The sequence below is a fragment of the Pan paniscus genome, chromosome 18 (assembly GCF_029289425.2).
Source record: "Pan paniscus chromosome 18, NHGRI_mPanPan1-v2.0_pri, whole genome shotgun sequence".
In the NCBI taxonomy this organism is placed as follows: Eukaryota; Metazoa; Chordata; class Mammalia; order Primates; family Hominidae; genus Pan; species Pan paniscus.
Window position 1 is genome coordinate 32,442,787 of NC_073267.2, and position 11,423 is coordinate 32,454,209.

General features: G+C 54.9%; 1 long non-coding RNA gene across 1 annotated transcript; it reads left to right on the top strand.

The window, feature by feature from the left end:
- Positions 1–1,457: 1,457 nt before the first annotated feature.
- Positions 1,458–11,040, top strand: LOC134729291 (uncharacterized). Its single transcript, XR_010110260.1, has 2 exons — positions 1,458–6,465; positions 8,307–11,040. It is a non-coding gene; the product is annotated as an uncharacterized LOC134729291 (long non-coding RNA).
- Positions 11,041–11,423: the final 383 nt, after the last annotated feature.

Genomic DNA, 11,423 nt, shown 5'->3' on the forward strand with positions numbered 1-11,423 from the left:
TGGAGAACTCTGCTCCTGCTCACGCTGGACTGAACTGGCTGCTGCCCAGCCTACCACGGTCTCCGTCCGTCTTCTCTGGCCGGGGCTGGCTCTCCCAGGTGTCGCTGAGTGCCTGGTTGTTCCAATTCAGTTTGCTTACAGTGTCTGTGAGTAATACCCAAGGCTCCCCTCCTGCTCCTCCACACCCACGTGGCGTGAGCAGCTTCCCCAGCCCTGGTGCAGCCTCCTGACTTCAGGCCTGTCTCTGCCTCGGTGTGAACTGTATCGGAGAGATGTCCTCCCAGCATGGGCTGCTGTCCTGCAGGTGAGAATCATAACGTGGTCATTCAGAACCACTCGTCTTAAAGTGCCTTCTCTAGACAAAAAATGCCTTTTCCATCGAAGGTGGGGAGGGGAGAAAAATGGCCTCCAACCCAGGGAGTGCTGTGCGGGTTGGGCAGGTGCTTGTGGGCTCTAACAAATGGATTTCCACGAGGGGCCCAGGGCAGCAGGTGCAGCTTGGCCGGGTGTAGCCTCGCTGGAGACATGCGTCTGCAGCCGGGCTCTGTGGGGCCTCGGGACAGGCACTGGGAAACCTTAGAAACTGCAGAGCCAGGCCAGCGATGGCACAGTGTCCATGGCAGGGAAGCTCAGGAAGCTTATGGTCCAGCCCCCTTCACAGATGAAGACGCTGTGGCCCAGACGGGCACTCATGGCACTTGCAGTCAGTGTTGAAGGCCCCTTGCTTTTCTTCAGCCCCCAGGCACCTGGGCTGGGTGCGGCTTCCTAAACCCCACTGTCAGGGCCCCTCCCGCACCGCCCCATGTCAAACCATTTCCTGCAGCGATGGGGCTGTGATGCCACTGCTGAAGAGGCCAGCGTGAGGAAGGCTTTTGAACTAAAACCACTCCCCGCAGTGGCCAGTCTGCAATGGGCTGTTTTTCTAAAGACTTTTTTTTGTGGGTACGTCATAGATGTATATATTCATGGGGTACATGAGATGTTTTGACACAAGCATGCAAGGTGTAACAATCACATCAGAGAGAATGGGGTCTCCATCCCCTCAAGCATTTATCCTTTCTGTTACAAACAAGCCAGTGATTTTATTTTAGTTATTTTAAGATGTACAATCAAATTATTGTTGACTGTGCTCACCCCGTTGTACTATCAAATAATAGGTCTTATTCATTTCTTCTTTTTTTTGTACCCATTAACCATCCCCCCACTTCCCTTCCCAGCCTCTGTTAACCCTCCTTCCACTCTCTATGTCCATGAGTTCAATCGTTTTGATTTTTAGCTCCCACGAATAAGTGAAGACGTGTTTTTGTTTGTTTTGTTCGTTTGTTTGTTTGTTGAGACGGAGTCTCGCTCTGTCACCAGGCTGGAGTGCAGTGGTGCCATCTCAGCTCACTGCAACCTCTGACTCCCAGGTTCAAGCGATCCTCCTGCTTCAGCCTCCTGTGTAGCTGAGACTACAGGTGTCCACCACCACACCCAGCTAATTTCTGTATTTTTAGTAGAGATGGGGTTTCACCATGTTGGCCAGGCTGGTCTCGATCTACTGACCTTGTGATCTGCCTGCCTTGGCCTCCCAAAGTGCTGGGATTACAGGCGTGAGCCACCGTGCCTGGCTGAAAACGTGTTGTTTTTCTTTCCATCCCTTGATTATTTCACTTAACATAATGACCTCCAGTTCCATCCGCGTTGTTCCAATGACAGGATCTCATTCTTTTTTGTGGCTGAATAGTACTACGTTGTGTACGTGCCACAATTTTCTTTATCTGTTTGTCTATTGATAGGCACTTAGGTTGCTTCCAAATCTTGCTACTGTGAACAGTGCCGCAGTAAACACAGGCGTGCCGGCCAGGCGCGTTGGCTGATGCCTGAATCCCAGCACTTTGGGAGGCTGAGGTGGGCGGATCCCTTGAGGTCAGGAGTTCCAGTAAACACAGGACTGCAGACATCTCTTTGATAGATGGATTCCTTTCTTTTGGGTCTATACCAAGCAGTGGGATTGCTGGATCCTATGGTAGCTCAATTTTTAGCTTTTTGAGGAACCGCCAAACTGTTCTCCATAGCGGCTGTATTAATTTACATGCCCACCAACGGGGTACGAGGGTTCCCTTTTCCCACATCCTCGCGAGCATTTGTGATTGTCTGTCTTTTGGATAAAGGCCATTTTAACTGGGGTGAGGTGATGTTTCATGGTAGCTTTGAGTTGCATTTCTCTGACGATCATTGATGTTGAGCTCCTCTTCAGATGCCTGTTGGCCATTTGTATGTCACCTTTGAGAAACGTCTATTCAGATCTTTTGCCCATTTTTAATCAGATGATTAGATTCTTTCCTATAGAGTTGTTTCAGCTCATTATATGTTCTGGTTATGAATCCCTTGTCAGATGAGTAGTCTGAAAATATTTCCTCCCATTCTGTGGGGTGTCTCTTCACTCTGGATTGCTCTCTTTGCTGTGCAGAAGTTTTTTTTTTTTTTTTTGAGATGGAGTCTTGCTCTGTTGCCCAGGCTGGAGTGCAGTGCCACGATCTCAGCTCACTGCAAGCTCCGCCTCCCGGGTTCACGCTATTCTCCTGCCTTGGCCTCCCCAGTAGCTGGGACTACAGGTGCCCGCCACCACGCCTGGCTAATTTTTTTGTATTTTTAGTAGAGACGGGGTTTCACCGTGTTAGCCAGGATGGTCTCGATCTCCTGACCTCGTGATCCACCCGCCTCGGCCTCCCAAAGTGCTGGGATTACGGGCATGAGCCCCCGTGCCCGGCCTGCTGTGCAGAAGCTTTTTAGCTCGAGGTGGCCCCATTTGCCTGTGTTTGCCTTGGTTGCCTGTGCGTGGGGGCATTGCTTGAGAAATGTTTGCCCAGGTCAATGTCCTGGAGATTGTCCCCAGTGTTTTCTTGTAGTAGTTTCATCATTGGAGGTCTTGGATTCCAGACTTTAATCCATTTTGGCTTGATGTTTGTATGTGGCGAGAGCTAGGGGTCTCGTTTCACTCTTCTGCGGATGTGTAGCCAGTTTTCCCAGCACCGTTTATGGAAGATACTGTCCTTTCCCCAGTGTACGTTCTTGCCACCTTTGTTGAAATTGAGTTCACTGTAGGTGCGTGGGTAATGGGCGGCTCTTCCAGCTGGTGAGTTTCCATGGCTTCTGGCGCTTTGACACCTGGTGACAGGAGAGCCTGGTGAGCAGGGATCCAGCCCTGTGGACGCAGGATGTGAGGACCTGTGGCTGAAGCCCGGCTCGGGGAGGAACAGTTTACCTCCAGCCCTGGGCAAGGCCATGCTTTTTGTGTCTGTTACCTCCGCAGACTGTGGTGAAGGCACAAAGGCTCTCGCAGCTGAAGGGCCTATCGTAGGTCAGGTCTGGCCTGTCATAAACGGGTAACAAGTGGCCCCTCTGGGACAGGCGGTGCAGGGCCCCAGCTGTGAGGCGTGTGTCCCTTCTTCTTAATTTCACCGACACGGCTGGTTTGACACCCCCCCGGTGCAGGCTGCAGGGAGATCAGATACACGTGCAGCCTCTTGCTTTGGAAAGCTCACCGTGTGGTCTAGTGCATGGAGAAGCTCCTGGGTGTGAGGAAAGTTCTTGCCACACTGAGAGTGCTGTGGGACTGGACACCTGGCTCCTGCCAGGGCCGCACTGGGCAGGGCTGTGGGCCGTGCAATGGGAGGTCCTGTGGTCCCATGATGTCCAGTGAGCACCATGGCTGGCTAAGGAAGGGTCTCCCCCACACCACAGCCAGTCCTGTCCCCCACCCCCAGCTTCATGGCCTTTGCAAGTCCCTCCACCTCTCTGTGCCCAAGTCTGCCCACCTGTGAATGGGGAGAACGATAAGGGCCACACTCACTGACTGCGGGGGTCTCAGGGGAGAATGACAGGGACCACACTCACTGCGGGGGTCTCGGGGGAGAATGACAGGGACCACATTCACTCACTGCGGGGGTCTCCGGGGAGAATGACAGGGACCACACTCACTGACTGCGGGGGTCTCCGGTGTGGGGAATGACAGGGACCACACTCACTGCGGAGTCTGAGATGAGATTGGATCAGGGAACGCGCAGTGCCCAGCTGACTTCCCATCCCATGAGCTGGGGTAGACGGAGCCATGGTTCTGGTACTGCATTCTCCTCCATGCCTCCAGCTTCTGCAAGTGTTGCCCTGGGCGTCTGAGACCCTGTCTGAGCCTCTCTGCAGCCTGGTGAAGGCGGGCCTGGCCCCCAGATGCAGCTGTGTGTGCGGTGAGTCGGCTTGCTGGGCCCACAGAGGGGCAGGGAGCTCAGAGGGGCTGTTGGGGAAGAGGTGCCTCCCCTTCTCCACCTACAAGCCCAGCAAACCTGGTTCCTTGTGGCTGCCGCACTGAGAATTCTTGGACGCCATTGCTTTGGGAGGAAGTGGGCACTGGAAACAGGCCAGGGGGAAAATGTCTTATCAGTCTGTAAAAAATTTCAGCTGCCTTCTCTTTCTGTGGCCTCTCATGGAGATGATGCTTCTGGAGCCAGGGAAGCAGAACCCAGAGGTGACTTAAAAAACAACCACCAACCCTCCAGGTCGCAGGGTAGTGAACGGTGGCTCCGCAGGGAAACGCAGCTGTTTCTGCCCCTGCCCAGCCTGTCTTAACCATGCCGCCTGGTCTTCTGTGCCGGGCTCTGCGCGTTCAGGGTGTGATTCTATTTAATTCTTAAACTAAACCTTAGTGTGCAAAGGGGAAATGTGGCAGGAAGCACACCAAAAACAGCCACTGTGTTTATTTTCAAGGGGCTGGATTATTTTATGCATTGCTGCCATTTCTGATCTGCAATAGATATATATTATTTTCATAATCAGAAAAACACATTATAAAAAGCTTTAGGAAGACAAGTACATGTGTGACGCTCATATGTCCTGGCTGATCAGCCAAGGTTGCTCCTCTGGAGAAGCTCGGGGGTCACCGCCGTGCACCCCTCCAGCTCATGTCAGCCTTGCACAGTGCACACAACCCCGTCCCCTCCCGCTTTCCCTCCTGAGTTGACCCTGGTTTATCTGGGATGGCCATGGGCTCCGCTAAAAATATGCACCATCCAGGATGGTGGTGTGGAAAGAGAAAGGTGCCGGGGCCCTGTGTGTTCCTGGACTTCCTAACTCTAGTTCTGGAGACCAGAAGGGAAATCAAGAGGCCCGCCGAGCCGTACTCCCTCCAGAGGCTCTGGGCCCTTCCAGCCGTACTCCCTCCGGGGGCTCTGGGCCCTTCCAGCCGTACTCCCTCCGGGGGCTCTGGGCCCTTCCAGCCGTACTCCCTCCGGGGGCTCTGGGCCCTTCCAGCCGTACTCCCTCCGGGGGCTCTGGGCCCTTCCAGCCGTACTCCCCCTGGGGGCTCTGGGTCCTTCTAGCCGTACTCCCTCTGGGGGCTCTGGGTCCCTCTAGCCATACTCCTTCCAGAGGCTCTGGGCCCTCCAGCCTCTCCCAGCTCCTGGGCACTCCAGGTATTCCTGGGCTTGTGGCCACATCGCTCCCATGTCTGCCTTTATCCTCATGTGGTCTCTTCATCTTTGGGGGCAAACCCTGCCCCCCCACCGTCTCGCTCGTGAAAGGATACCTGGTCATCCAGCGTGGCCTCCCCATCTCAGGTGAAAAGCGTGCGCTCTGGGAAAGGCTCTTTGATGAGGATGGAAAGAGAAACTGCAGAGCGGGGAAAATATTCACAAACACACATGCCCGACTAGAGCCCTGGGGTCCAGACTGTATAGAGAACTCTCAAAACTCAACCGTGAAAAAACAAGCCAATGTGAGAATGGGCAAGACATGGGGGGGCTCTTCCCTGAAGAGGATGCAGACAGCCAATCAGGGCGTGGCAGGTGCTCCTTGCCAGCAGCCGTCGGGAAACGCACTGAGACCACAGGCAGGGATCGCCACACCCCCATCAGGACGGCCAGCACAGAACCGGTGATGCCGCGGTGTAGACACAGGGCCTGGACCTCCAGAACCAGCGATGCCCCAGTGTAGACACAGGGCCTGGACCTCCAGAACCAGCGATGTCGTGGGGTAGACACAGGGCCTGGACCTCCAGAACTGGCGATATCGCGGTGTAGGCACAGGGCCTGGACCTCCATTGCTGGCAGGAATGCAAATGGCATGGCCACTCTAAACACCAGCTTGACAGTTTCACCCAAAAGTAAACACCCGACTAATGTACAACCCCACAATGACACTCTTGAGGTGTTTATTCCAAAGAAATGAAGACGTATCTTCATGCCAAAAACTGTGCAGCTGTAGTTGTAACAGGCAGAACGTGGAGACAACCCGAGCGTCCTTCAGTGGACACACGAACGGCCGCACCGCGGAACGCTACTCAGCTGTGAAAACAAACAGACCAGCTGCACACAGCAACTTGGACTATCTCCAGAGAATTCTGCCGAGTGGGAAAAGCCGACCTCAAAAAGCCTGTACATGCCATGACGCTGTTTATGGAACTGGCATCATCAAACCAGAGACCGAGAACAGGTTGGTGGTTTGCCAGGGCTGGGGATGGTGGGTGGGGGGTGTAGGGGCCGCAGGGGGGCAGCTGGAGGCAGCCTGTGATGAGGGGAACAGTTAGTGCTTTGGTGGTGGTGGCAGTTACACGAATCTACACGTGTGATAAAATGGCCTTGCCTGAAGTGCGTGTGCGCGTGCACACACACACACACACACACACCAGGGCATGCAGAGCTACGAGAGTCTGAATGGGTCCTGTGGGTCATGCCAGGCTGATGGCTTGGCATGCTGCTGTGTTGGCACGCCTGATGCTCTGAAGGGTGTGGCTGGGTGGGAGTGAGAGTCAGGGATGCGTGAGGGTCGGGGATATGTGAGAGCTGGGGACGTGTGAGAACTGGGGGCATGTGAGGGCTGGGGATGTGTGAGAGCTGGGGGTGTGTGAGGGCTGGGGACACGTGAGAGCTGGGGTTGTGTGAGAGCTGGGGACATGTGAGAGCCGGGGACGTGTGAGAGCTGGGGGCATGTGAGGGCTGGGGATGCGTGAGAGCCAGGACAGATGCGTGTGGCTCTCTCTGCCTTTCTCTGCAATTTCCTGTGCATCTATAATTATTTCAAAAGTAAAAGTTTTTTTACAAAAAGAAAAAAATGAAGAAAAAATCACCGCAAATTCCTGTTTTGTCCCTTTGATCTTTTTTTACTTGGAGAGATGATTCAGGTCTCTGAATACTCAGCCACTGACTGCCTAGAAGACCCTGGGGAGGGCTGGGCCTCTGAGGCTCAGGCCAGTTTATACCTGTGGAAGTGCCACGTGTCTTCACGGACCGTGGAGGTGCCACGTGCCTTCGGGGACCGTGGAGGTGCCACGTGTCTTCACGGACCGTGGAAAGTGCCACGTGTCTTCACGGACTGTGGAAGTGCCACATGTCTTCAGGGACCGTGGAAGAGGGGCTTTTCCTGGGCTTGATGCTGCTGCACTGTTGCTGGGACCCAGCTTCTTGGAGCCCCGGTTGTGTGCGAGTGACCTGGGAGGTGGACCTGTCGGAGTGACTGTGAGGGAAGCTGTGTGAAGGTGGGAGGCCGCCGTATCGTCAGAGGCAGCTATGGCAAAGGGAGGCTCCGCACACAGCACCCATCAGCAGAGCAGGAGGAGGAGCACGAGGGGAGGCGCCATACTGTGATTTTATTTCTTTGTTTTTTTGAGACGGAGTCTCGCTCTGTCGCCCAGGCTGGAGTGCAGTGGCGCGATCTCAGCTCACCGCAACCTCCGCCTCCCGGATTCACACCATTCCCCTGACTCAGCCTCCCCAGTAGCTGGGACTACAGGCTCCCACCACCACACCTGGCTAATTTTTGTATTTTTAGTAGAGACAGGGTTTTGCCATGTTGGCCAGGCTGCTCTCAAACTCCTGACCTCAGGTGATCTGCCCGTCTCAGCCTCCCAAAGTGCTGGGATTACCCAGGCATGAACCACCGCACCTGGCTCCTATCTTTTCATTGAAATCTTGCCTCGCAGCTTTTAAAGACTGTACATTTCTTCTAAGTTCTTTTTAGAATTCTTCGCAGTGTTTTGGTGGAGCCTTTTGAGTTTCTTCATGGGCTCTCCACAGCCCCACCCTGAGGACGGGAGCCCTTTGGATGAGGCCGGTGTCAGCAAAGGAGGCACAAGAGTCTCAGCCGCTCGACCTGGTCCTGCCCACCGTGGTCCCAGAGAACCGTGGGAGCAACGTCTACCATTTGGGCTGACTCTCTGCTTTCTGTGTCAGCTCACCTGTCACCTCCGCCTCTGCAGAGAGAGGGTGATGGCGCGCAGGGGTCAGGCACGACCCGGGTGCTCCTGGAGTCTCATCTTCCTCTTTTCTTCCCTTCAGAGTGTGCTGATCCAGGCTCAGATTCCCGACTCTACGGCTTCCTTAGCAGAGGGGCCCTGGTGCCAAAGGACTGCTTTTAAAAGAAGATACAATTCTGACTCACAAATACAGAATACATACATGTCAAAGACTTTATTTAACTCATTAACTAATGCAGGCACCAGTAAGATGTTTCCGGCATTTGGGAGAGAATTCAGAGAACCACACGGATAAGCAATAGGGAATGCTGAGATGAGTTTACAAATAGATGCGGAGATGCTTTATCCCCAGGTGGTCCTCGGCTGCATTCCACGGAGATGCAGTTCACTTGTGTTTCCACTGCTCTCACTTTTCTAGGATTTACAAAGTTGTAAAATAGCCCCAAGACAATGAGAGGCAGGGCGCTAGGCAGGAACTGAGTCACTGTTTGTTTTTGCTCGTTTCAAAGTCTTTTGCAATTTTCCCTGACAACTCGTAACTCTTGGGCTTGTTTTGCCATCTGTGGAATGAAAATAACGTTTGTCCAGTCCTTGAGGAGTTGTGAGCTTGAAAAGAAAGATAGTAAGTGAAGAAATGTCTTCTAGAGGCTTCTTTGTATCAGCCGAGGCGGTCTCACGGTTAGCTCTGGGCACCCTGGGAACCGGGTCTGAAATTCACTATTTCATGATCTCCTACAGGTTTATCTCCCTCCCTCGCTTCATCCCCGCACTCTTCCTTAAAGCCACATGCCTCAGTGCAGAAGCCTGGCCATCCGCAGCCTGTGGTGCACCTTCGGGGCCCATCTGTGCCGGGTGTTTGTCATTATTAAGTGACCCTGATGAGAATAACCTTGCATGGCTGGGAGCAACTCAGCATTCTTCTTGGTCACCAATATTCCTTCCAAGCCAATTGCTCAAAGCAACCAAATACCAAAGTTTTCATCAGAATGCCTCGCTCCACGTGCACTGATGAACAACACCTGCTCCTGGGTCACGGTGCCGGCAGCCTGGATGTGTTTTACACAGAGGGTGGGGTGGAGACACAGGTGCCGGAAACTGTCCCCCACCGGGTCCAGCCGTTTGGGTGGATGCTGGCCGGCCCAGCTCTGGATGTGTGGGACTGGGCTGTTCCCAGGCGGCTGCCTCTCCTGGTTCTCTGCTGGGAAGTCAACGGCTGACTGATAAGGTTTTGCCCAGCTCCCTGAAGCCTGGTCTTGGTTAACTGGGAGCGTGTCGTAGGGAGTGGGGTTAGGGAAGAGATGGGGACATCTGGTTTTTGTCCTGCCCACTGTTTGGGACAGGATGGTTCAGTCAGACCACATTTGCAAAGTGAGAGCCATCTGTGGAGTCCCGGCCCGTGGGGTCCTTGCGTTGGGTCTGTCTGCTGCCGCCGTGCGCGCTGTGAGGAGAGCACTCTATTCTGAGGAGAATGGGATGGGGAACCACACACAACCAAGAGGCCCCCAAGTCCGCCTGGGAGGATGGAGGCTGCACCGGGGAGAGTGTGCTGGGGCCAGGGTGGGTGGACGTGTCCCGTGGAGGGGGAGGCATCGCCCCTGAGCCATTCTCCAGCTTCCCCGCTTCCAGGGAGCGCAGAACTGCCCCGTGGTTGCTGAGGAGGAGAGCAATCTTCAGGGGCAGCCCTGGGCCCAGGGGAGCCACTGCCTGCCTCAGCAGAGCCTCATGAGACTTGCTTTCTCTGGGGTCCGTGCAGGAGGCCCAGGCCCCCGCCTTCTGCTGCATGTGTGTGTTACAGAAATGGCAGATGATAAACTGATTCCTCCATCGGAGCTTGGTGCTCATTTCCCGGAGTGATGTCATCGGGCCGGCGGGACGCATTAGCCAGAGGGCTGGGAAACAGCGGAGATGGCGCGCCCCACCTCAGAGAACACAGGCAGCTGGAGGACGTCAGCGGTGTTACTGTGACGGTCACCTGGACTGGGCGGTTGCAGGCGGCTGGATGCTGGACCCGCAGCGTGAGCTCCACGGCCGCAGCAGGGAGGCGAGAGCCCTCAACCAGGGATGGAGCAGCCCTGTCCACGGAGCCTCCAGACCCACCAGAACGCCTGGGTCACCGCGGCTCCCGGGTGGGCCTCACTGCGCTGGGACACGTCAGGACACGTGGCAGCTCCCAGCGCGGCAGAAGGCCTGAGCCCTGGGAACACTGGCTGGAAAATGGAACTCGGAGGACAGAGCTTGTTGACGGCGTCTCGTATGAATCCTGGAGGAGACGCCCGTGTCGAGGGCAATTAGAATCCAGGCATGAGCCCCGGCTGGCTGTGTCCACTGGAGCCGCCTGACCTCACCCGAGGGTGGGAGGCCGTGTGGTTTCTTGGTTCTCAGCCATGCGAACTTTCTTGGCCGCAGGCGTTGGGTGAGGTTCTAGAAAGGCCTCACCATCGGTGTGGGGTGTTTTGCACCCTCTCCTTCACTGGGGTGGCATGAGGCACCCGCTATGTACCGTGCACAGTGGGGTGGGGGGGTGGTGGGCGCTGCATGAGGTACCCGCTGTGTACCATGCACGGTGGGATGGGGGGGTCAGGAGGGGGGCGCTGCATGAGGCACCCGCTATGTACCATGCATGGTGGGGTGGGGGGTTGGGGGGGCACTGCAGTTGGCACCGGCTGTATACCATGCACGGTGGGGTGGGGGGGGTCAGGGGGGTGGGGGCGCTGTACTTAGTGCTCTCCTTACACTGACTTTGGTCCTTGTCCAAACCCTACGAGGAGTTCACCCTATTATTAAAACTCGAAACAAAAACCAACCAAACATAAAAACATACTCAGAGAGTTAAAGAGAGAAACTAAGCTGCTGTCGCCAGCGCCGTGTCATGAGCCGAACATTTCAGTATCGATTCTGGCCATCGGAGGGGCTGGCTCAGTGAACTTCCAGAATGAATTGTTCGCAAAGAAACAAAATTGACCTTGAAGAGAGCTCAGCCTTGGCCAGATGGGCCCTTGAAGTCTGGCTGTCACGTCACAACCCCGGCTCACAGGCTGAAATCCGGCCCTGGGCCGCAGTGAGAGTTGAGTAGGCAAAATTCCATACATATTTAAGCTTATCTATAATTTATTCCAATGACCTAAGGAATCATATATCATTTTGTCTGTTGTTCAGTAACTTTTAATCCCTGCCTTCCTAATCCTAAATTGGCCAGGCG